The following is a 24979-nucleotide window of genomic DNA, read 5'->3' on the forward strand; positions in this document are numbered from 1 at the left end:
GCAAAATTTCTATTTGTGGGAAGTGTCCTTAATACATCAATAAATAAAGAGACCTGAAGAAATGACAAAATATCCAGAGTAGTCAACGTTAATAATAATCAAAGAAATGAAAATAAAGTAAGCTTCCTTTTCTACCCATAAAATTAGAAAAGTCAAAAAGGCACTAAAACATAATTCTCAATTATTGATTAGCAGAGAGTACACTAATAACTATATATTTTTTTTAATTTTTTATTTATTTATGATAGTCACAGAGAGAGAGAGAGAGAGAGAGAGAGAGAGAGAAGCAGAGACATAGGCAGAGGGAGAAGCAGGCTCCATGCACCGGGAGCCTGATGTGGGATTCGATCCCGGGTCTCCAGGATCGTGCCCTGGGCCAAAGGCAGGCGCCAAACCGCTGCGCCACCCAGGGATCCACTATATTTTTAAAATTAATCCAGGAAAGGTCTACTTAGACCTGCAAACCACTCACTTACGTGTCTAAAACCAAGCCAGACATATAGGCCCAGGAAAGTCTAGGAGTCTTATTTATAACAGCATTAATAGTGTAAATAGTAAGCCTCATGAATTGAATCCAAGGAGAGGAATACTATACAGCAATTAAAATCACATGAACAAAATGATGTCAGCAAATATGAAGTAATAATATTGTAAAAACACTTGTTTTTTGTAAATGAAATGAATAGGATTTTGAATCGTATGATGAAAACCTGAACAAGGAAAATCCAAGAGAAACCCTCTAAAAAGTGTTAGTGTTTTCCTTTTCCGTGTATGGCGTGGGTGATTTTTCTTTATCAATCTTTTTATGATTATATATTTTCCAATATTTCAAAAGACACCACTACTAATTTCATACTGGAAAAATAAGTGTAATTTCAAAAATGCTCAAAATGTACCTGCAAACCATACAGCAAAATCCTCCTACGTCTTAGATTAGGTCTACCAGAAGGTTCCAAACACAGGCTCTGTCATTTTCTAAGAATGCTGCATTCGTACCATAGAAACCCTTTAATCCTTACCACTTATCCAAATTCAAACCACGCTTTAAACCTGGCGAAATTCCACTTTGCCAAGTCATTTGCAAACATCTACTGAGCACCCAGCAGCTCCTGTGGAAACAGAAAGGAACAAGCCAGAGCTGTGCCCTTGAGAAGTCTCGGTCAGCGGTCAGTGCAGGGAGACAGACAAAGGAGAGGATGACACACGGAGGCAAATACTCCCCCAGGGGCAGACCATGCTCACTTCTGAGCAAGTCTCAAAGGCACTGCTGGACAGCGCATCACTGAGGTCCCCTGATGCCTGGAAGTAGGACATGTGGGAGCACAAGAAGGGGCTGCAGGATCAGTCAGGCAAAGAGGGGAGAGCATGACAAAAAGATGCTCAGCAAGTGCAAAGGCAAGCTGGCCTGAAGGGCCTGTGGTCTGCAGATTCATGGCTGGCAGGAGGGTAGACATAATGAGTTGGGACGTGACAAGGGGAGGTGAGGGTTTATAACCATGTTAATGGGACTTGTAATGAGGAGTTTGTAAGCATGGCTGGGGGACACAGAGTCGGTCTGGGTTTCAGAGGGGAGAGCTAGGGGAGGCAAGAGGTAGGGAATCCCATCAGGCAAAGATTTGAAGCGTGAAGGGGAAGCAGTGAACACATGAGTAAAGGCAACATCGCAGAGGAACGCCTGGCATCTAACAGACTCTCACTGAGTACGATGAAGAAGTCAGGTAAGGGCCAAGCACAGGGTAAGAAACCAGATCCAGAAGCAAGCTCTCCATTCAGCAAAACCTGGCCACTGGCAGGAGAGTTAACAAGATGTGTTGATTCAGATGTCTCCAAGAGTACTAAGTGCAACATTAACTGTGAAGGATATTTGTAGATAAAACCTTCAGACACAAGTGAGTGTCAGGTGGCAAACGACTTTGGGAGAGGCTCGAAGTTTCTGGACTTCTCAGAGCCTTTAATAAACTAACCTGTAGTATGACTCTCCACTTGTTGGAGGAGCGTCTCCCAGATTAGTTTGCTCTTGAGCCTTTATTTTCCATAACTGATTGTATCTAAAACCAAGCCAGAGATAGAGGCCCAGGAAAGTCTTTGAGTCTTATTTATAACAAGGTAATAGTGGAAAATAGTAAGTCCCTTAAACTAAATACAGGGAGAGCATATTACACAACAATTAAAATTACACAAACAGAATGATGTCAGCAAATATGAATGATGTTGTAAAACACTACTCTTTTATGTAAATGAAATGAGTAGGGTTTTGAGCTCTATGATGAAAACTTGCACAAAGAAAAACTAAAAGAATTGATTGGTGTCCTTTGGAGCACACTCTGGAAAATGTTACCAGGCCATGGCATGTGTGTGTATGCGTGTGTGTGTGTGTGTGTGTGTGTAGGATGTGATTCTGATACAGATAAACATTCATATAAAAAAGACCCAAGAGCATTTGTAATGCAACAAATATGTCAGGAGGGTTCATCAACGTGTTCCTAAAATCTACATCTCAAAAGGTGTTGACCCAGGGAGACCTTCTGATAGTGGCAACTGCCACTACCTACCCTGGCTGGCTTCTTTTAGCCTGCAAACCTAGCCCAGGGCCAACAGCAGCACCCCCAGTGTGCGGCTGCAGAGTGAACTTCATTCACTGTGTTCTTTCCAAACCAAGCTCCATGCCTGACCCATTTTAACCTTCACATCATCCTGACTCCTGCTTCTTCTGCTGGTCTTCCTTTCTTCTACCCTTTGTACTTTCCGAGTGCCAGGGACCAGTGATTTCACTCTTTATCCCTAGCTGACCTTATATTTAAAACTGGAGTCTTTCAAAGAATCTAAACTCAGATGCAATTCACTCTCTTTTGTAAAAAGTCCGTGTGTCTCACTGAAGTTTGTGCAGTGCTCTTGGCTGTAACATAATTCACTTCTTCATTTGTGACTCTGATATTTGCGGAAAAATATTGTCCCCAAATGCCATTAGTTTCAACTCCTCAATCCATCTTTCCTGACACTTAGTCAATGATTCTCTGGCTCTAATTCATCACATCGGACATAATGCAAAAATTGAATTAAAACATTTCAGGGCAGGTGGAATACAGATTAGACACAGGATGTGGTTAACATTGCACGAGGCAATACTGGAGCAGATGCAATTTGAAAACATTTAAGGAGGAAATTACTGTAGGAAGAAGAAAAAAAAAAAACACCCCAATACAGGTATCTAAGTGTTGGCAACACACCTATATAACAGATAGCTCTGGGTTGATGATTTCACATTATGTAGCTACAATGGATTCCCTAAGGCTTCCTCATTGAATGTATCTTTTCATCATGAAAAACTTCTCTATCATTGAGGGAGCCCGCCTTGTTGATTACCCTGAGAGGGCTTGGGAAGTAAAGTGGTGAGAGCCTAGGCTGGAGGACCATTGCTGTTCTTGCCTGCAGATTCCAGAAGGGAAGATACATGTGTTTGACTTATTATTGTGTGCAGAGCCCTGTATAGGCCTGGTACACAGTAGGTACTTAATACATATTTAATAAACAGGTTCAATAAATGGATGGATGGATGGATGGATGGATAGACGGATGGATGGATGGATGAATGAATGGCATATCGAGGTCTGCATGAGCTCATGAAGATACTACTACACAACTACTCCAAATATTAATAATCATATAATAGTGAACACTGATAAATTGTCTATGCACTTTTTGGTAGAAATTATTCTACCATAAAGTATATGCTGTCATTTTTTTTTTTTTGCCTTGCTTTGTAAAGAAACTAAAGTTTGGAGTTTAACTTGGTCAAAATAACATAGCTAAGAAATAGTTATCTCCCATTCTCCACCTTGATAAGCAGTATCAATACAATGACAATGTCCATATCAATATGGTGATGGAATATCAATGAGAAGGTGATAAAGGCTCCTCTATCAGTCCTGCTATTTGATTCTGTTCTGTTTTTAATTTTTATTATTTGTTTATTTTCTCTACTCATTCACTTAATATTTGTCCTTTTTTATATCAGAGCTGAGCATAAAGACTGCAATGAGTACATTAGTGAATAAACGCTAAGCTGATTTTCTGCTGGGCTTTCTCCTAGGTGAAATGGACTAACATTTATTGTGCACATTTGTCACGTGTAAAATCATTTAATTCTTACAACAATATTATGAGGCAGGCATTTTTCCTATATTTTGCCATTAAGAAAAGACAGTAAGATGGGTGATTATGCATGTTTTCCCCATTACAGTTTCAGTTTCCTGTTATTTTGCAATGTAGCACCATGGATGAAATGGGGACGAGAGTCAGGGGTAAACTCCCTGGGTTTTTAGGCTGGCTCTGCCATTTTGTAGCTGAGTGTAATCTTAAGCAAGTTTCACAAACTCTATGTGACAGTTCTCTCAGCTGTAGAATAGACATGATGATATTAATGTTGTATACTTAATGGTTTGTTATTAAATATATAAATGCTAGTAAGGGGTGTAAACAGAATCTAGAACAAAATAAACATTTAATGTATGAATACATTAGTTAAATAAGTATCAGCATATTTATAATGAGATTAGGTTAATTTTATAGATGCATATAGGCAGAATTGAGATCTTTATGTAAACACTTTTTAATTCAAAAGCCTGCCAAATGCTCCATTTGTTTAGGGCTTTTGTTGATGACCTTGGGGGAATTTAAAGCACTTTTCATTTAACCGTTGCACAATTCTTTTTTTTTTTTAATTTTTTTTTAATTTTTATTCGTTGCACAATTCTTAAGTTTATCCTTAGACACTTTCTTTTTTTTTGTTACTATCATATATAAGTTTGTGGTATCATTATAATTTCCATATTGATTTCTGTGTATTAATTTTTGTACTCCCACCTTACTGAATCTGATTCTTTCCTGTTTTCAGGAATTAATCATATCATCTGAAAATTGCAATTTTACCTTTTTTCTAATTTTCATACTTCCAATTCCTTTTTCTTATATAATCACATTGGCTAGTATCTCTAACTCAATGTTAAAAAGCAGTATTAACAATGGATGCTCTTGTCTCTCACCCTTCTTTACTCGGAATGTTCCAGTGTCTTCTCAGTAGATATAATGCTAGCTTTTGTATTAAGATAGGCCTTTTTTTCAATCAGGTAAAAAAACGTACATTGATTCTAATTCTACTAAGAAAATTTTCAAGAAATGTACATTGAATTTTGCCAAGTGCATTTTCATCATCTATCAAGATGATCCTGTGCCCATTTTCCTCACTTCAATTTTCTACAATGAAAACTGTTATTGATTTCCTAATGTTCCATCCCAGAACAAATTCCACTTGATCATGGGATCTCTTAATGTACTGCTGACCTCTGCTGATATTTTATTTAAGGTATTTGCTTGATATTCATAGTGGGATTGGACTACAGTTTTCTGTTTCTGAGCAGCCTTCATAATGTTTTGGCATCGTTGTTATGACTGCTTTATAAAAAGAATTTGGAATTTTTCCTTCTTTTTTTTTTTTCCTGAGCTGCTCATCCTAAAGGATAACTATGAATTAGTCCAGGGGATATTGTAAGGATAAAAAAGGGAAGCACTGCATTGAAGACACATACATAAAAAACCAACATTACACATCATTGTGCAGAGAACTCTGAGCCCAAGGCCACTGCACACCAAGTCTGCAGCCTTATCCTTCCAGTCAATCCTTAATGCTATATTCAGAGGTAAGTGCATATCATTGTTCTCTCCTGCAGACTCATCCACAATTATTTCCTGTATTAGCATACTTTTTCCCTCCTTCAGCAAGATTTTATGAGACCCTCTGCTTACCCCAGAGAATAAGTTCTTAAAGTCCAGCAGCATATTGTTGTATAAAGAGCTGGACTAATAAATTAAGTCATCTTCACATTTATTCAGTCATTCGTTTACACAACATTTATTAAGTGTGTTGGCAAGACCTGGAAAAATCAGATACAGTCCCTGCACTCAAGACCTCAAAACCAAGGAGAAAAGCATAAGGGTGGCTTAGTCCTAATTTTGGATGACAAATTAAGCTACTGGCTGGAATTTGTTTTTCAATTCAAAAACAATTTCCCCCACACATTTTTCTTAAACCTCTAGTGCCTGACAGCCAAAACTCAAAGATAAAACCAAACATACAAGAAGCATCAGTGGGATTAGTTGGAGGCAGTGGCAGTCTGAGTTCCACAACACTTTCTGGTAGACCTCGTGCTGTGGGGTCATCTTGTATCTTCTGCTAATACCTCTTCCCCAGATGACTTGTCAGAATGAAACGTACTCACTGTGTCACTGTGTCCCATCGGAACGACATGGCTCCCAGCAGCATTCCCCCTCCAAGCCATAGTTGAGAATCAGAATGTGCTTCCAGAGGAATAGAGCAAACTGCTAGGGTACACAGTGGGTACACCCTGAAACATTCTGAAATTGAACTACATGAAGCTTGAGTTTGCCTAAGGAACACACTATCCTGCTAAAGGAGGTGGCAACAGCACCTCCTTCAAAGGGTCATCATGGGGCATTAGCCCCTTCATCGGTGATTGGTGAGGACTGAGTAACAATAATGTAAGAATCAACATGGATAGGGGACTTACTCTGTGTTGAGTTTATAATGTCTCATTTCTTTTTCACAAGAACCTTAATTGGTAATATCAGCATTTTAAAATATATTTTATTTTTTAAAGATTTTCTTTATGAGAGAGAGAAAGAGGGAGAGGGAGAGAGAGAACCTCAAGCAGACTCCCCACTGAACATGGAGCCTGACATGGGGATTGATCTGAAATCATGACCTGAGCTGGAATCAAGAGTAGGATGCTTAACCAAATGAGCCACCTGGGTACCCCTACCTACATTTTACAGTTCAGAATAGTTTTAGATTTACAGAAAGCTTGAAGAGTTGAGAGCCTACATACCTATAACCAATCTCCCTATTGTTGACAACCTATGTCACCACAGTACTTCTATCACAAGTAATGAACTCATACTGATGTATTAATTAAAGTCCTATTTTATCCAGATTTCACCTTTGTTTTGACTACTATCCTTTTTTCTGTTACAGGATCCCACTCAGAATACCACATCACATTTAGTTATGTTCCTTAGGCTTTCTCTAGACTGTGATAGTTTCTCTGACCTTGCTTGTTTTTGATGACCTTGACAGTTTTGAAGGGGAACTGATATTTTGTTGAGTGTCTCCCAACTTGGGCTTATAAGATGTTCTTCTCATGAGTAGACTGAAGCTATGGGTTTGGGGGGAGATAAAGTGCCATTCTCATCACATTGTATCAAGGGTATACACTGTCAATATTCCATGTTGGCCCTGACCACCTGGCTGAGGTTGTCAGTGTCAGGTTTTGCCTAGCTTTCCCTCTTTACATACTGGGCTCATTGGAAAGAAGTCACTGTGTGCAGCCCACACTAAAGGGGTAGGGAGTAGGGGTACCTGGGTGGCTCAATGGTTGAGTGTCTGTCTTCGGCTCAGATCATGATCCCAGGGTCCTGGGATTGAGTCCCACATCGGGCTCCCCATGGCCAGCCTGCTTCTCCCTCTGCCTGTGCCACTGCCTCTTTCTCTGTGTCTCTCATGAATAAATAAATAAAATCTTAAAAAAAAAAAAAGGAGGGGTTGAGGAGTAAAGCTCTACTTCCTTGAAGAGGATTCTCTAGGTAAATTATTTTGAATTCTTCTGCTCTGGAGATTTGTCTAGAAGCAATAATACCCCAGTAACAATGAGCCTACCACCAGCCAGATTTTTATATCTAATACCATTGTCCAGCAAAGGGAACCAGAGATCTGTAGAAAAATGGCTTATTCCAAGGCTGGGACAGGGACTATAAGATGAGCCTGGAGGACCACACCACAAAACAAAGTAAAGATGTGTGCATGTACACACACACACACACACACACACAATCAATGGCAGCATGCCAAAGGGACACAGGAGCCAACTGGAAGCTCTCAATGACCAAAGCTAGAGCCTTCTGAGCAACAAAATAACATAATGTAGAATTAAACATTAACCCAAAGTATAAAATATATATTCAGGGGTCCATACTGACATAGATACATGATTGAATGGCCAGTTTTCAAAGACAAGGAACTGTGGCTCAGCAAGGCTCAGTAACTTGTCTGTGATCACACAGCGAATGGGGGTGGAGCTAGGACTTAAACCCAGACATTTCAACCCTACAATTAAGTTCTTGTAAGTGTATCCACATGTGGTGGTTGAAGCTGCTTTTGATAACATGTGCACAGTGTTTAGGAAGGTCGGACATGTGACCAGGCTCTCAGTCAAAGTCTACAGTTGCACGCACCATTATTATTACCTCCCACATCCAGCACAGCTCTTTAAATGTGCAGGCCTTCCCCAAGCTGCTCTGTTTCTTCTGCTGACCATGCTCATTATACCCCCTCCTCGTTTCCCCTTCCTTGAATCCCATTTGTCCTTCAATAGTCTCTTCTGACCCCTGGCTGACTCTGTCCTCCTGACTCAGCACTCCATGTGGGCACCCTTCACCTAGTCATGTTCTCCAGCACTTTGGACCTCCAAGGGTACCAAGCTGCAGAAGGGCAGGAACGATGAGCTACACACAGTAAGCACTTAATAAATAACTCATAGCATGTGTGCATGCCTGAATGAATGGATGAATGGGTGAATGAGTGAGTTTTGCAGAAACCTGACCCCAAAGAAGAAACAGGAACCATTAAGGGTGTCCTGCAATGCCCTCCGGATGCCTACCTGGAGCAGTGAGTCCCCAGTGGCTCCGTCAGGGCAGTGGCTGGGAGGGGCAGCTGTTGGCAAAGGGCTGGCCTGCTCCTTCTGGCAAGCTCTCCCTGCCATTAGAGCCCTGTGCTTTCTCTTTGGCCTCAAACGGCCCCAATCAATAGGAAGAGGAGTACAAGGGTGCTTGGCCGAATTCAGTGGCAGGGCAAAAGGGGATCCAGTTACACAGTTGGCGAGGTTAGGAACCACCCCTTCCAAGCCTGGGCACAGAGGAGCAGAGCCCACTGCCGGGAATGCCCTTCTTCCTGGTACCACTGGAAATCACAATCGCATTGGTAACAGGAGACAGCGTTTCTGGAACACTTAACACTGTGCCTGGAGCTGTGCAGGGTGGTTTCCATGCCCCTCACACCTAATCCCTACCCACTGCCCAGCACGGTGCCCACAGTCATCTCACAGCTATGCCTTATCTTCAGTCTGACTCTCCTTGAGGGCAGGAACTGAGCTTTCTTGTCTCCCTCAGCTGAAGAGGACACTTCATAGGCACCTCACGCAGGCTTGCTCGTTGGCTGTTTCACTGGCTCCTGTCACTTCCCCGGACTCACTTGTTCCTCTAGAGTCTTTAAGCCACCGCGTGGAATTGCAATGTGATCTACTGGAAATGATTCTGAGTCCCCAAGCAGACACTTAATAATTTGGGTAAGTGACTTATTCTCAGAAACTGTATCATTGCTCTAAATGGGACTAATAGCCTACCTTCTACGGTTGTGGAATTTAGGCCACAGATATTTATTGAGGGCTAAGTCTAGGGTTTGAGGAGGCTGCAGGAGGCAGACATGGAAATCAAAGACTTCAATAAAGTCTGGTGAGGGCGAGAACTCGGGCATGCAGGGTGCAACAAGATGTAGGAGGGAAGACTCAAACTAGCCTAGGCAATCAGAGAAGACTTCCTGGAAGAGGACATGCCTGAGCCGAGATATCGGGGATATCTCGGTATTTCCTTCTCCAGAAGGAAATAGCTGGTGGGGGTGTATTTATGGCTATCTTCAACACACTGGTCCCCACAGAAGAATGGGGTTTGTTAAGATTAAACCCTCTCTGAGGGCATGCCCTGTTTAAGGCAGGAGGAAGTATTTTCCAGAGGCATGGAAGGTGGCCCTTGTCCTCAGGAGGAGCCAGCGCAAAAGCAGGCAAAACCCAATGCTGCACCCTACTCCCTGACCATAAAAAAAAAAATAAAATCCTATTCCTTTAAGACTTGAGAAGCACAGCTGGATCCTCTCAAGCCTGGGCTCCAAAGTCAACAGCTAGTAATTCCAGAGTAAATATCAGCAGAGAAGGCCCTTGTGTTCCTTCAATCTCCCCTCTGCACACGGCAAACACATTATGCCACTGCCCTTTGGTGAACACGCGCCTTCTGTGCAGGCCTGCGATCCAGGCTGAGAGCTATTCCAGGGGGGCTTGTCACCATCCAAGACGTCATTGTTCTGCACACAGTAGGCACAAAGCCAAGGTCAAGCTCTGAAGTGAAGAAAATCCCAGGCCTGCCAGCTCCTGCCCCAGCCCCACCCAGCGGCCCCCACGGTGTGCGGCCCCCACCCCATCCCCATGCTGTGAGCCCTCACTTCATCTTGCAGCCCCAGCTCCAGCAATGGGCACGTCTCTAGCCTTTCAGCGGCTTGGCCTGGGCTCCCAGCACCCCATTCCATCTGCTCTGTCCCACCTGCAGAACCGTACCCCACCAACGGAAGTCAATCAGGCTTTTCTGTCCAAGACTGGTGCTTAACGGTGGGCTCTGCAAACAGACTGTGTCTCTGACACGGTTCTGCTGCCGCCACTCTCTAGCTAAGTGTTCTTGGGCATTCTCCTGTGTGTCTCCAAGCCTGCAGCTCCTCATCTGCACAATGGGCACCCTGACAGTTCCCACTACCCCTCAAGGCTCTTCTGACATTGGAGTGAGTGAAGACATAGAAGCACTTAGAACAGGGCCTGGCAGGGTGGGCTCAGGGGAGCACAGATCACTCTCCTTAGGATGACAGCATGGGGCATGGGTTCCTTGTGACTATTCTAGGCAGAAATGCAGGCTGACTACAGAGCCCTGCTTCAGGAAGGAAGGACTCCGTGAAATTAACTGTGGTTATTCAAGAGCAGGGTGAGGAGGACGCAACAGAGAGAAAGCACAAGAGAATGATCAGGGCTGTAGAATCTCCCAGAATTGCCATGGTCATGGTCTCCAGTTGGGGTCCTGGGTCTGTCTTTAACGTGACACCTTGTCCCCAAGGATGAGCTCAGCAAATTCCCACCTTCTCACCAGAAAGTCCCCCAACTCCCACCCAGGCCTCTTCCATCAAAGAAGCTCCTTGTCCTGGAAGAAGAATATGAGTTCAAGGCCGTGCCAGCATCCAGGCGTCCGGCATCGGAAGTAGACACTGAAAAGTCAGCCACCAACAGTGGCTGAATGAATTCATAGGGGAGAGACAGTCCTGGACTCACCCCTGGAACAAGTCACTTAACCTCTCTGAGCCCCTGTTGACTTACCAAAAGCACTGGGGCAATATTAAAACACCTAACATGCAGGGCTCAGTGCAAATGGCATGGTGAGACCTGCCTTAAGCAGCTGACACGCTCTGATAAGACATTTGAATCTTAATATGTTGAGTGGTAGGTATAATCCCATGTTAGGAGTGACATCTGTCAAGCGCTTTCTATCTGGAGGCCAAGACCTAGGCCAAGATGTGTACAGACTCACCTGATTCTCACGCCAACCCTACAACTACAACGTGGGCACTTGCGTACCATCTCCATTTGACTTCCAGGAAACTGAGGCACAGAAGGGTTAAGTCACACGTCTGAGGTAACACAGCTAACAAGTGGCAGGTCAAGCCTCTGGGTTGACGGCCCCCACGGGCCCAGTGCAGTTTCGACCTCTGCTTGCTGACCACACTCTGCCAGGCTAACGAATATTCGTTCTTCTTTTTGTCTCTCCTCTTGGGTGCTCCCCCAATGGACCAAGCTCTTACCTGACATCACAGACACCCAGTGAGCTCGGCTACATGCTGAAAGCAGACAGCCTGCCTTGAAGCTGAGTCCCCTGCCGCTCCCAAGCTGCCAACTGGTCCTGCCCAAGGATGAGCTCATCACTGGCTGCACATTTCCTCCCAGAAGCCCCTGCAAGTGGCTAAAACCCTCCTCAGGCTAAGATCCACTCTGCCAGACCCAATGTTCAGAGTCTGCCACCAACCACGGTCAGAGTGTTCTCCAGACACCATCTGAGACCACCCCGCAGAGCAGCCAGGGGCCTCCAACACCCTCCCGACACTGAAGGTGACAGGTCACAGGAGACCCTGGCACAAACCCTGGAGTCACAGAGACCTGGGCTTGAATGCCTGGCTCTGCCCTGCCTTGCTCTGCATCCCTGAGGAGGTCACTTTCCTTCTCTGAGCCTCAGTGTCCTCATTTCTAAAATCCAAACGCTGCTAGCACCTTTCTCACAGTGATGTTGCCAAGATCGGTGAGATGAAAGACACGAATGTCAGATCCAGCACCAGGGACTTTGGGAAGTGATACCTGTTAACATCTAGAAGGGACAGTGGTGGAGGCAGGTCTGTCCTGGGCTGTCAGTTATCTCACTACCTGCCTCGACTCCCTCCTGCCCCATTTTCTTCCTACCCTTGGGCCAAAAGAGCCTGGATTCAATACTGCCCCCTGCTGGCACCCTTCCTGGCACAGGCTCTCCCAGAAAGCTAAGCCGGAGTGGTTCTCAAAGTTCGACATTCTTAAACGTTACAGAGTCGCCTTTTGTTGCCTGGATCCTACCCATCAATATTTACCCTATCCTAAATTAAAGCTGAGATATCTTAACATATGTTTAAAAATAATAAACTTATTATCGCAGCATAAATATCTTTTATGAGAACTTGCCACATTTCGCAAAGCAATCGCTACTGAGCACCGCACGGTTTGGACTTTTTGCTCACTCTCTTAACATCTGTCTTAACAGAAGAGGCCGGGCTCTCATTCCTGCTTTTGCCTTCAGTGGGTCTTGATGGAGCCGCTGAGAAACATATGCTCATGAGACAATGAGACCGGAAAAGGCAAACAGCTTCTGAATATCAGGAAGAAAACGGTTTTGACCTCTCAGACTCCCTGGAAGGGTCTCCGGAGCTCCCATGGTCCTCAGACCACACTCTGAGAATAGCTGCTTGCATATTAGCCATTAGGGTGATTGGGTTCCCTGGAGACCTGTTCTCTGAGGGGCTAACATCTGCTGGTTCTCACTGCTTTCTGAGTAAATGAGGCCAAAGCCCACCTGTCCACCACCCTGTGACCTCTCACAGGCTGGGTCACTGCCTCCCCCTCCCTGGCCCTCCCTGAAAAGAACTAGCAGCCACATCGCCCCTCCATGTGCCTTTGCCTGGGTTTGCTCTTCTCTCTGCAATACTGGCCCAGCGTCTCCCCCCGGCCCACCGCTTGACCCAGGAGACAAAGCATAGATATTACTTCCTTTAGGAATCCTCTCCGAGCTTTCCCACCCCCAGCCCAGGTAAGTGCTCACCTGAGCTCACTTAGCACTCTCTGCACCCCTCATCCTAAAACTCACCTGGCTGGAACAGCTTTTCCAGGTTAGGAAGCAGTATCATTTACGGACTATGAGCTCCTTGAGGGCAAGGGTGTGTGATTCAGTACAGAGCCCAGGGCCCATCTTGTGTGAGATCCTCACATAACATTCGTGTCTCAGTGTCTTTTATCTCACTGATTTTGCCTAGCATGCCAAATTTATTCTCTCTCTACGTAACCCCATCTGTCCAAATTCCCATTCCCACACTGATTATCCTTATTCTTCAGTTCTAGGAGAGACGCTTCTTTTTCCTCACATTATTATATTTCTGAGATCAGAATGTCTTAAGTTGATGTGTACATTTAACATTCCTGATTTCTCTTCCCAAAAAGCTGTAGCCAAATTGACAGTCTAACAATCAGCAGCAGTTTACTTTTTATGAATATAATCTTCCTGTTCCAAGTACAATGCTGGTAATTCACAACTGCGCCTTTACCTATGGCCTTCCATACACTCCTCACACTGTTGTCACCTGGTCTCGTTAACTTGATGGGAGTGGGCAGGGAGAAAGGAATGGAAGAATTTCAGACACTGAAGCCTAACTGCTGTAGCCTTGAGTCACGTGATCTAGAAAAAAAAGACCATTACTTTTATAGATGTGACTGTCCAGATGCCAGAGAGGTTGGTCCCAAGGCTTTTGGTTTTTCTTGTTGTTGTTGGTATTGGTATTGTTTTTTTTTTTCAATTGTTATTGTTTTGTATTTTGGGAGAGTTTTTCGGCCCCTTAGATTACTTTTACTTTTATGTTATTGTGGCAAGAACATTTAACAAGGAATCTACCCTCTTAATGAAGTTTTAAGTGTATAACAACACAATATTGCTGTCTAGAGGTACAAGGTTGTAAGAAGATCTCCAGAACTTATTCATCTTGCTTAACTGAACTTTATGCCCATTGATTGGTAACCACCCATTTCCATCTGCTAATAATCATAAAGTCATTGACAGTTGACTTAACCAAGTCAGGACTTCCTGTTCTGTGGGATAACAAATGCTCTTAGTGTACAAGTCCTCTTCAGCTGGGTTATCTTTTACCAGCAGCCAGAAGCATCCTTACCATCCAGGTACTATTTGTAACCTGGTTTGTGTGTTTGCTTTTCACCTTCTCTATCATATGTGGACATTTCCACACATTTACAGACAAAATAATAAAAATGTCTATAAAGACTTACTACTTGCAAGTGCTTTAGGAAGCATATTATGAGTACTCTCTCATTTTTACTTCCATGACACATCTTTGTGGTCAAAAGATTAGCCTTGTTTTTCAGATGAAAAGGAAATCAAAGTTTGCAAGGGGAGAATAACACAGCAATGAAATGGAGGGGCTAGAATGTAAACCCAGGCCAGTCTGTCAAGAGTCAAGTTTCTCCTCCATAACCACAGCCCCCAGGATTCACCCCATCACTGACAACAGCTGCAAGACACCCCATTTTCTGTATGTAACCCAATCACCCCCAACGACGGCCCATTCCCAGCAAAGTGGGGTCTTTCTTCCTTCTTCCCTCCACGCCCCCTTCCCGCTGGCCATCCCTCTTTGCTCTCTTCCAATTATTCTGATTCCTAAAAATGCAAAACAATAATATTCTCCGATTGCCTCCTCCTATAATTTCACGTAGAAGGTCTCCTCAAATAGAAAGTCCTTAATTTTAATTGCATATTATGTTCCATTTCTGAGGGCAGACAGCTATTTATTCATCCAGCTAATTGTTCAAGAAACAAAGACATGGAACATATCGCCACAAATTAAGTATTTGCTAGTTGCTGTGACTACTGGGGCTATGTTACATTCCCTATTTCCCTTCTAGGAGCTCCTGAGGAAATCTTGGCATCTTTTTAAAAAAATTTATTTGTTTTGGCTTAGCCTACCTATGATTATATAAAGGCCAACAAATCCTGGAGTTGTATTATTGCTGGGGATGATAACAGTAATTAAGACAACGTAAAGATGTGCAGCCATGTTTTCCTTGATACAAGAAGAAAACATACAGAGTGTTTACTGAATCCCTACTGTGTGCCAAGCATTGGGTGGGGTATGGGAAAAAATTCATCCATTCCCTCTTTCTTTTTTTTTTAAGAGTGCATGTTTTTTAAGATTTTATTTATTTATTCTTAGAAACACAGAGAGAGAATGAGAGGCAAAGACACAGACAGAGGGAGAAGCAGGCTCCATGCAGAGAGCCTGACATGGGATTCGATCCAGGGTCTCCAGGATCACACCCTGGGCTGCAGGCGGCGCTAAACCGTTGCGCCACGGGGGCTGCCCTGTTCCCTCTTTCTTATTCAAGAACTATTTGTGAGATTCTTTAATCCCCACTCCTACTGATAAGAATTGAAGAGCAGAGAAGGAAAAGCCTCTGTCCACACCAGACACACAGGAGGGCATCAGAAGAAGTGAGTTTTGAACCTAGGCCAGTGCAAGCCCAAAGTGCCGGCTCTTTTCCGGCTACCACAGATACAGCCCCTCCAGGCTCATAACTGGTCCTATAAGAATGAAACAACCATCTCAATTCCTATGGTCCTATATACATATGGTCACCTTCATAGGCAGGAGGTGATTCTCCCAACTTTGGCGGCTCAAACATTGCATCAGAAGCCAGATGAAGAAGGCCTCTCTGCCTAGCCCACTTCCCAATCTGCTCATGCCAGAGAGTCTCATGTTTGCCCGCGGTATGCACACACCCTAGGTCTTCCTTCTAACACACACACAGATGGCTGTAGGAATTTGAACCACATTCATCAGACTAAAGACATCCTGGGGAGTCAGTCCTACAGTGGAGTGACAAAAATGTCCAAAGGGGACCCATCAGTTCATTGAATTCATATGCCCCAAACACCCACCCTGTGAATACAGAGATGGGGCAAACACTGCTCTGCCCTCATGGGTCTCCAGCCCCAGGGGAAGTGTCCCAGTTCGTGTTGATGTATGGCCATAAGGAAAACTAAGGAGGCAGCAACTAATGCCTCCTTAGCAGGAAGTCTTACTCGGAAGAGGGGAGAGGTGTGGCACATCTGGAGAGAGGCTCAATGCAGCCTGCTCCTGAAAAGTGACTAGCCCCTCCCAAAGGGGTGCTGATAGATTTGGCATCATGTCCTATAGAAGGCGCACGGGCTCCCGGACCCCCAGTGTTGAGAAATAGCCAGGAGTGCCTCCTTATTCTGCAAGGAAGGGGAGAGGACTTTTCTGCAGATGGAAGATTCCCTGGCAGGCAAACTGCTGACATCACCGTCAGTCTGCAAAGGGAGTTCAGTTGTTCAACAAATATTTACCGAGCATCTGCTACGTGCTGGGCACTGCCCGAGCGGTTGGGATACAAGACAGCAAAGGCTGGCTGACATTCTAGCAGTGGATGCAGAAGGAGCGAACACCCAGCAGCCTGGCACTCACCAGGCCAGTGTCCCTGCACTGGGGCTCAGCCCCTCTCTATATGCTGGAGGATCACAGAGGCCTGGGCAGGCCTGACCGTGGTTAGCCTGAGCCCAGAGTCAGGACTCGGGTGAGAACACCCCGACACATGAGTGGAAGCCTCCTGGGCTGGGTAGCCCGGTGCTAGCTCACCACGCTGGGTGAACTCTCTCCCCACCCTGGCCTCCACTGTACTAGCCAGGCAGGGAACCTGTCCCAGTCACATAAATAATAACCAATGCAGGAATGTATTTCTGGGGGACACCTGGGTGGCTCAGTGGTTGAGTGTCTGCCTTTGGCTCAGGTCGTGATCCCGAGGTCCTGGGAGCCTGCTTCTCCCTCTGACTATGTCACTGCCTCTCTCTTTGTGCCTCTCATGAATAGATAAATAAAATCTTAAAAAAAAAAAAAAAAAGGAATGTATTTCCGGGAAGCAGGAGGGAAGAAGAAGAGTTGGGGTAGGGGGGAGGCAGAGACCATAATACAGAGTTTTGAACCTTTGCCAGTTTTTTTTTCATAAACAGTTTTATTGAGATATAATGCACATGTCATAATATTTTATGGGGCTTGGTGCCACCTCACTGTGAGGGTCAGGCTTTTGGAAGTGAGGTAGGGAAACAGGGAAACAGGGGACAAGGCCCCAGGAGAGAGATTTTTAGCATCAAGAGAGTAAATATAGATATTGCCTCCAAGCTGCTGGGGACCTGGAGACTGGACAGGAGAAGGTTGGAGGCAGCATGCCATCCTTTACGAGGTGATGCTGTGGATGAGCTTGGGTCAAGGGGCCCAACCATCTGCACCCAGATCCTGGCTCTGCCACTTTTTAGCTCAGTTCACTCTGAATCTCAGTGCTGCCATCTCTAAAATGGGGCTAAGGTAGGTATCTGCCTCAGAGAGCTGTTGGGAAGACTGAATGGGACACGGTCCCTCAAAGAACCAAGCTGGGTGCCAGGCCCAGAACATCAGCATAAGAAGCGTCCAGTTCTTCCTAAAACTGTCTAATTTAGAACAGACAAAAATTCAGCCCCATGTCTCCTATGCGCCCACAGCTAAACACAATTCATCCCCAAACCATTCTGTCTTCTTTCCCTGTACATCCAGCGACTTTCCTCTGAAGACTGGGCACCGATGTTCCAGAAGGATACCAGGCAGGTGAGGCGGTGAGACTGGCGGGGAGGTAGTGTTGGGGAGGGGGGTGGGGTTGGCATCACAGTGGAATCCCCCGGCTGCCACAGAGGCCATCCAGCATGCAGGGGCTGGGAAATCCTCCACATTTTCCATAGAAATGACTTGTGCAGTGTATTTCGTCTGCAGAGCACAGGATCACATGGAGCCAGGTGGAAAGGGAGCAGGAGTGGGGGCAAAGGGGCCCTGCCAGCCTGAAGGCAGCGGAAGGGCATGCTGGGTGCAAGGCAGAGGTCAGAGAGGGCCTCAGGCTGCTGGAGAGGCAGTGAGGGAAGGGGGGAGGCTGGGGATGAGAGCCAGGCACACTTGCTTAGTGCTGAGATGGTCACACTGCATTCACACCCTCGACAGACCTTGCTGAGCCCTGCATCATATAACACCGACTTGGGACAAAGACTCTCTCCTTGACCATGTATTGTCAGGTTCCTCCGTGCCCTCCTTCTGATGAGGCCTTGACCTTGGCCCCTGTCCCATCTTTGGCCCGTTCAGCTCAGTCTTGGCAAAGAGTCCTGCCGAGTCTGTTTAGCAAGAACTCCCCCATGCTTGACACTTGATCCCCCATGATAGCTGATCAGGGTCCACAGCCCCACCTTTGATGTCTCCATCCCCAGTCTGCCTTTAGCAAGAACTCTGTTAGATCAGTTTAGTGGGAACCCCCACCCTCCACATCTCCTTACAGCAATTTTCCATCCAGTGGGATCCTGGATAACGCCGCCCCCCACACACACTCTGGCTGTACATCCCACTTGTCCTTGTATCCATTCAGAGTTGAGCCCCACCACTCCTCCCTTTTGCCACAGTCCTGAATAAAGTCTTCCTTATTGTTTTAACAAGTATCAGAAGGGCCCACACTTGTTCATCTCCATAGCCCACAGCACCCAGAGGGGTGCCAACAGTGTGTGCAGGGTGAGTGGAGAGGGTTCTGGTGATGGGTCAGAGTGAAGTGGGGAAGGAAGAGCTTCCTAGTGGAAGCATCTAGAAGCACAGTTTCTACTTCCTGGCATGGGCCAGGTCAGCCTTTTAGCCTTTGGCTCTGCCTTTCCCTCTGAGCATGTCGGGCAGGGAACCAAACTGTGCCCCTGCCACTTCCTAGTTGTGTGACTTTGGGCAAGCCATGCAATTTCTCTGGGCTCCAGTGTCTCCTCTGAAAAATAAAGATGAAATGAGTGAACGGAGGAAAAGCATCTAGGGAGTTTCTGAGTTAAGCATTAGCTACAGTTAGCTGTGATGAACTTCTCTGATCAGACTTCCATGTCTAAGAGGAAAAGCCTAACCCAGGAGACAGGCAGTCAACATAAGATCTTCCATTTAGCATCCGAAAAACTTCTATGCATCCTTCAAATCCCAAATCAGAGCTCTCCTTCTACCACAAGGCTTCTCTTCCCTGAAGTTTTTAGCTTCCCCAGACTCAGCAAGTCTTTGCTGGGTCTGTCTCCCTGACACTTGCCAACCCCGAGACACTTCATCTTACCTTCTGGACTATCTTCTTATCCCCATGGGCTGTGTTGGCTGACTTATCTCCATGTACCCATCACCCAGCACTGTGCCTGGCAGGGAATGAATACCAACACATTTCAGAAGATGAATAAATGAAAGAATCAATGGGTGATCTCCCCAAGAGCAGATAGTACAAAAGAAAATGTGGTGAAGTAATGGGATGGCGTATTCAAAATTCTGGAATGGAAACAGACTCTTACAAACACACAAACAGAAACAAATAGTTCATGCATAATGGGAGATAGAAGAATCGGGGCCCTAAGACTGTCCAACACAGTGCATTAAACCTTAGACAGTGTTGGAGCATCCATGCACAGGCTTAATAGGAAAAGGCTGCAACCCAAGAATTCCTACCTGGGAGCTGGTCACCCAAGTGTAATGGCAACATGGAGGCATAACCAGAGTCAATGGAAACATACGTGTTCAAGGAATTTTTTTTAATACTAAAAGTAAGTGTGAGGAAAATTGAAAGCATGATCTACACCTTCCATATCAGTATGGAAGCAGGCAGTATATTAAAGTCAGATTGCTCAAGTTTGAGTAACAGTTCTGTTACTCAGTGATCAGGAACAAGTCCTTTCACCTCTTGATACCTCACTTTTCCATCTGTAAAATGGGAGCACTGGCAGCACCGACTTCACAGAACTCCTGTGAGACAGTTGAACAGGATAATCCATATACAACACATGGTCCAGTGACTGGCATGCAGTAGGCTTCAGTGGACGCTGTGATGTGCCACTCAGATGCCCCTTCAGGAACAAAGGACAACCCCCCTGTCCCTGCAGATGCTGGAACTACCAGAACAACCCAGTAACCAGCTTTCAGGGGATGGTCTTGGCTGAAGAAAACTCTTCACCTGACACCATGCTTGCTTCTTTCCAGAGGTGGTCCACCACCAAGCGATATGGGGGTGCAGTGGCCTAGTTTCCTTGCCCCAACTTGGGATTATCTTGTGAAAGATCATCCCAGCTTCAAAGATCCCAGTGGAGTTGGCTGAGAGGCCTCTGTAGGGACAGTGCACCAAACTTCTCACTATGCTCAATACCACTTCTCTTTGTTTCCGCAAGTGCTAAGTTCAGGACGCTCTCTAATAGATGTCTTGCAGATTAATGTCCCCAGAGTCTGCTTTCTGGGTAACCCAATCTGCCAGCAAAAAGACCAACACAGAGATCTCATAACAGCATAGTCACTTGAGAAGAACAACCAGCCACTGGGAGGCAAGGTGGATACACTGTAGCCCACCCATCCAGAATGGGCAGCCATTCCATCCGACAGAATGGACACACATTCTGTGTCTGGCTATCTTTTTCCTGCCTTCTGGACTTTAGCCAGCACCATGATCTAAGAACCTGTTTGGTTGACCAGCAGTGTATCCCACATAGCATCACGCCAGACCAAGAAGTCTACCTTAGAGCAAAAGATATACAGAAGTAGGCCCACACGGAAACACAGAATACCAAGGAAATAGCAAGGAAGTATAATGTACAGAAAGCATAAAATAAAAAAGATGTTGATAACAGATGATCAAATATACAGTAAATGCAAATAGGTTAAAATCTCCTTAAAACACTCTGAGAGGGCAAAAAAAAAAAAAATCAAGCCTAATGATTTGTTATCGACTAGTAACACATCTAAAACAAAGTAACAAAGTATAAGGAAAAATAAAATAAAGGGCTTGGAGGGGGCAGGGAAGATATTAGACTTTATGAGATTGTGTATGTTGTCCAGAGAGACCCATAGTGTGATTTTGGTATCTACCTTCCTAGGAGAGCATACTCTCCTGATGAGAAATAAAATTGTAATGGGCACATCTCATATCAGAATTTAAGGGTGCCATCCACTGCTGTTTTCAGAGGAAAATACATAGCCTTCAAGGCTATCCATATTGGAGAAGGCTAGCTTAAAATAAATGGAATAAGCTTTCAATTGAAAAATTTTAAAAATATGGAGCAGCTTAATGGAATTAAAAAGCACAAAAGAATGAATTAAGAGTAAAGTTGAAAAAGAAACTGAAGCTGGTCCAACACAGGCAAATAAAATTTTAATAAGAAGCTTTTGTAACCACAGAAATAGATACATTTTTGAATCACAAAAGTGTGTTTTGTAGCTGGTTCTGTGAAGTTATCTTTTTAAACGTAGAAGAAATAGATGATTTCAAAGGAAAATTTGAGTTACCAAAATCAGCCCCAAGGGGAAAAAATAAAAGCTCAACACAGCAGAGAGAGATAATAAAAAGTTATGAATTCTTTTAAACCATCAAGGAATGGATCATGAATCACTCCTTCGGCTCTCCGGAAAAGCAGACATTCTCCCAATCCATTTTGGGGAGCATTGCATTATGTTGAAAAATGAACCAAAACAGGATTTAAAAGACAGAAAAATCATTCCATCAAATACTTGCAGTACAGATATCCTAAATAAAATCCCAGTGAGAGAAATAAGGAGCACATTAAGAAAACAAAACTTATTATGTTCAACAAGGACATTATGTTAATTAATGTCAAAAATAGTAAGGTCTTTAATGCCAGGAAAAAAAGTCTACCATTACAAAGGTTACTGGTCATCATATCAATAAGTCAAAGGAAAAATCCATATAGTCATCTTAATAGAAGACCAATGGCAATTGATCAAGTTTGATATCTGTTCCTGCCATTTTAAAATTTGTAGCCCTGAAAGAATTCCTCAGTATGAGAAAATTGTTTGAAATCAACAGGAAACATCTCACTTAATGCAGAAAGCCTAGTGATGGTCCCACTAAGACAACGTAGGGAAAGTTTTAAGAAGCAGAAACTCAAAAAAACAAAAAACAAAAAACACAGCAAACAAAAATTTGACAGGGTGGGTCTTGTACACAATGATGTGAAACTTCCAAAGTAAAGAAAAGCAATGAACTTTAAAGATAAGTGACAGTTTGAAAAATATATTTGCAGTATATCTGATCATCACAGCATCATTGTCCTTGATAAAGAACTCTTACAAGATCTCAGTAAGTTACAAAAGAAGAAACAAAGAGATATAGATACCACTTACAAATTCATTTCAAACAAATTGAAAAATAAAATAAATATTAGAAATAAATAGAATACATTAAGATATAAAAATAAAATAATTTTTGTAAAAAAAATGATGCAAGTAGTTTTGAGGATTCTGGGTAAGAGGCACTGTTATCATTTGTCTGGAGAAATTTAAATTGATTCAAAAGTTTTTGGAAAGCAATCTGGAAATAAGTTTTAAAAGACTTATGAAATATCCATACCTTGATCTACTTGTAGGAATGCATTCTGAAGAAATACATGGGAGAGAAAATGAGGACCTCAAAACAGAGGATGTTATTTATACTAGTTAAAAACTGGAAATAATATATAAATTCAACAGCAGGGCACTGGGTAAAAACACTTTACATAGAATGAAATACCAGATAACCAAGAGGACTCATCACTTAGAAGTTAATAACTAAAAACAGGAGACAAAAACAGAGAGGGCGACAAACCATAAGAGACTCTTAACTCTAGGAAACAAACTGAAGGGAGAGGGTGGGGGATGGGGCAACTGGGTGACGGGCATTAAGGAGGGCACGTGATGGAATGAGCACTGGATGTTATATGCAACTGATGAATAACCAAACTCTATATTTGAAACTAATGATACGCTATATGTTAACTAATTGATTTTAAATAAAACAATAAAAATAAAAGTTGAAAACAAAAAAGATTTGTTTTTAAGTGAATAAATCATGTTGCCAATTGCATGCAGAGAGTGACCTGAATTCGTGTAAATATACAAAGACCACACAAGCTTTCATTCTTTGAAAAAATATAAAGCATCTACCAAGTGCCATGTTTGGTTCCAGGTACTGTCAAATAAAATAGCCAAGATGCCAGTCTTCATGAAATAAATGATGTAGTTATTTCTGGGTAGTGGGATTAGCAGTAGTTTTCCTGTTCTTGAGATTTTATACTTTTTCCCAAATGTTCTGTATGAAATGTAATTTTATGCATTATGCGGTAGTTCTCATTCTAGGCTACAATTTGGAGTTTACTAGGAAGCCTAAACAAATATTAGTACATGAGCTGATAAAACAGAGTTTTCAAAAAATCTTCCAGAAAAAATTCGGTATTGATTGGAAAAAAAATAAAAGTGAAACATGACCTTTTCCTGCCACTATACACAAAAATCAGTTCCAGGTTGATGGACCCGGCTATGGAAGATAAGACAGTAAAACTTCTAGAAGAAAATAATGAAGATGATCTTCGTGGCTTTTGTCATAAAGGAAATGAATTTGCCAATTTTACTGCATTAAAATGAAGAACCTTTGTTCATAAAACAAAATAATAGCAACAAAACCATTTAAGGAAGAGAAAAGTGAAGCCACAGAGTAAGAAAAGACATTTGCTGGACATATCACTAATAAAAGGCTTTTATCCAGAATATGTAGGGAAAATGCAGGCAACCTAATGGAATGATGATCTGGAGCCTCGAGCGGCCACTTCACAAAAGAGGAGCTCCGAATGGCTTTTAACCAAATGAAAAGTGAGAAATCTCATAAGCCATCAGGTGAGTACAAAGCAAAACCACTAGGAGATACTCCCACACGCCCATCAGAAGGGCTGATAACACTGGGGTCATTGAGATGTGGTATGGAGAAGTCTCCTATACTGTGGCTGTACGAACTGATAGAGCCACATTGGAAAACAGACACTCTATACCATATTTGAAAATTAACATTCCCTTGTACTCCTTGAATTATATACTTCTAAGTATACACGCTGCAAAAAACATCCACATATATGCACCAAAAAACATATACAAGAAAAGATCCCAACAGCGTCATTTGTAATAAGCCACCACGGGAACCCACCTAAATGTCCATCAATCGAGACCGATGATGGGGTCATACAGTGGCACTCTATACAGCAAGGAAATGAATGAGACAGAGTGACATGCACTCCCAGGGACATAGTTCACCAATGCACAGCTGAATGGAAGAACCAGATGTAACAATAACACCTTCTATATGGTTCCAATTGCCTAAGGTCCCCAAACAGGCAAGGGTCACTATTGCATTTGGGAATGAACACTTGCGTGATTAAAGGACAAAGAAAGGCAAGAGAGTGATTGCTGTGAGAGTTGGCACAGTGGTTCCTTTGGGGGAAGACTCTGGGTGACAAGTGGAAACGGATCATGTAGGAGTCCTAAAGTGCCGGCAATGTTCTCACCTGGGGGTCAGTTTCTCCCATATGTTAATTCGCTAAACTGTCCATTCGTGTTCATGCATTTTCTCATCATGAATATCATAGTCACAATAAAAAGGAATATCAAAGCTGTGACAAGAGTAATACTGATGCCTGGGCCCCACCTCCGAGCAATGAAACAGAAAGTGAGGGGCTGGTGTCACGTCTGTGTTTTTAGACCACGCACTGTACCCAGGTGATTCTCATGCAGCCTGAGGGCTGAGAAATACAAGTGCCATGGCTATGGGGAAGTGTCACCTCTTTTGTCTGTGTGTCTGAACTTAAAAGCCACCTCCATTTCACCTCATCTCCGTGACTCTGAGCACTCTTCGGT

The 24979-nt window shown here is 43.8% G+C and overlaps 1 protein-coding gene and 1 long non-coding RNA gene across 2 annotated transcripts in view; one reads left to right on the forward strand and one right to left on the reverse strand.

Moving 5' to 3' along the window:
* Nucleotides 1-24979, reverse strand: part of KCNQ3 (potassium voltage-gated channel subfamily Q member 3) — a 297718-nt gene that overhangs the window by 197545 nt on the left and 75194 nt on the right. The window lies entirely within an intron of this gene.
* LOC125752335 (uncharacterized) lies at nt 8300-12649 on the forward strand. The gene is made up of 3 exons (XR_007401586.1): nt 8300-8583; nt 9238-9413; nt 11728-12649. It is a non-coding gene; the product is annotated as an uncharacterized LOC125752335 (long non-coding RNA).

The sequence above is a fragment of the Canis lupus genome, chromosome 13 (assembly GCF_003254725.2).
Source record: "Canis lupus dingo isolate Sandy chromosome 13, ASM325472v2, whole genome shotgun sequence".
NCBI lineage: Eukaryota > Metazoa > Chordata > Mammalia > Carnivora > Canidae > Canis > Canis lupus.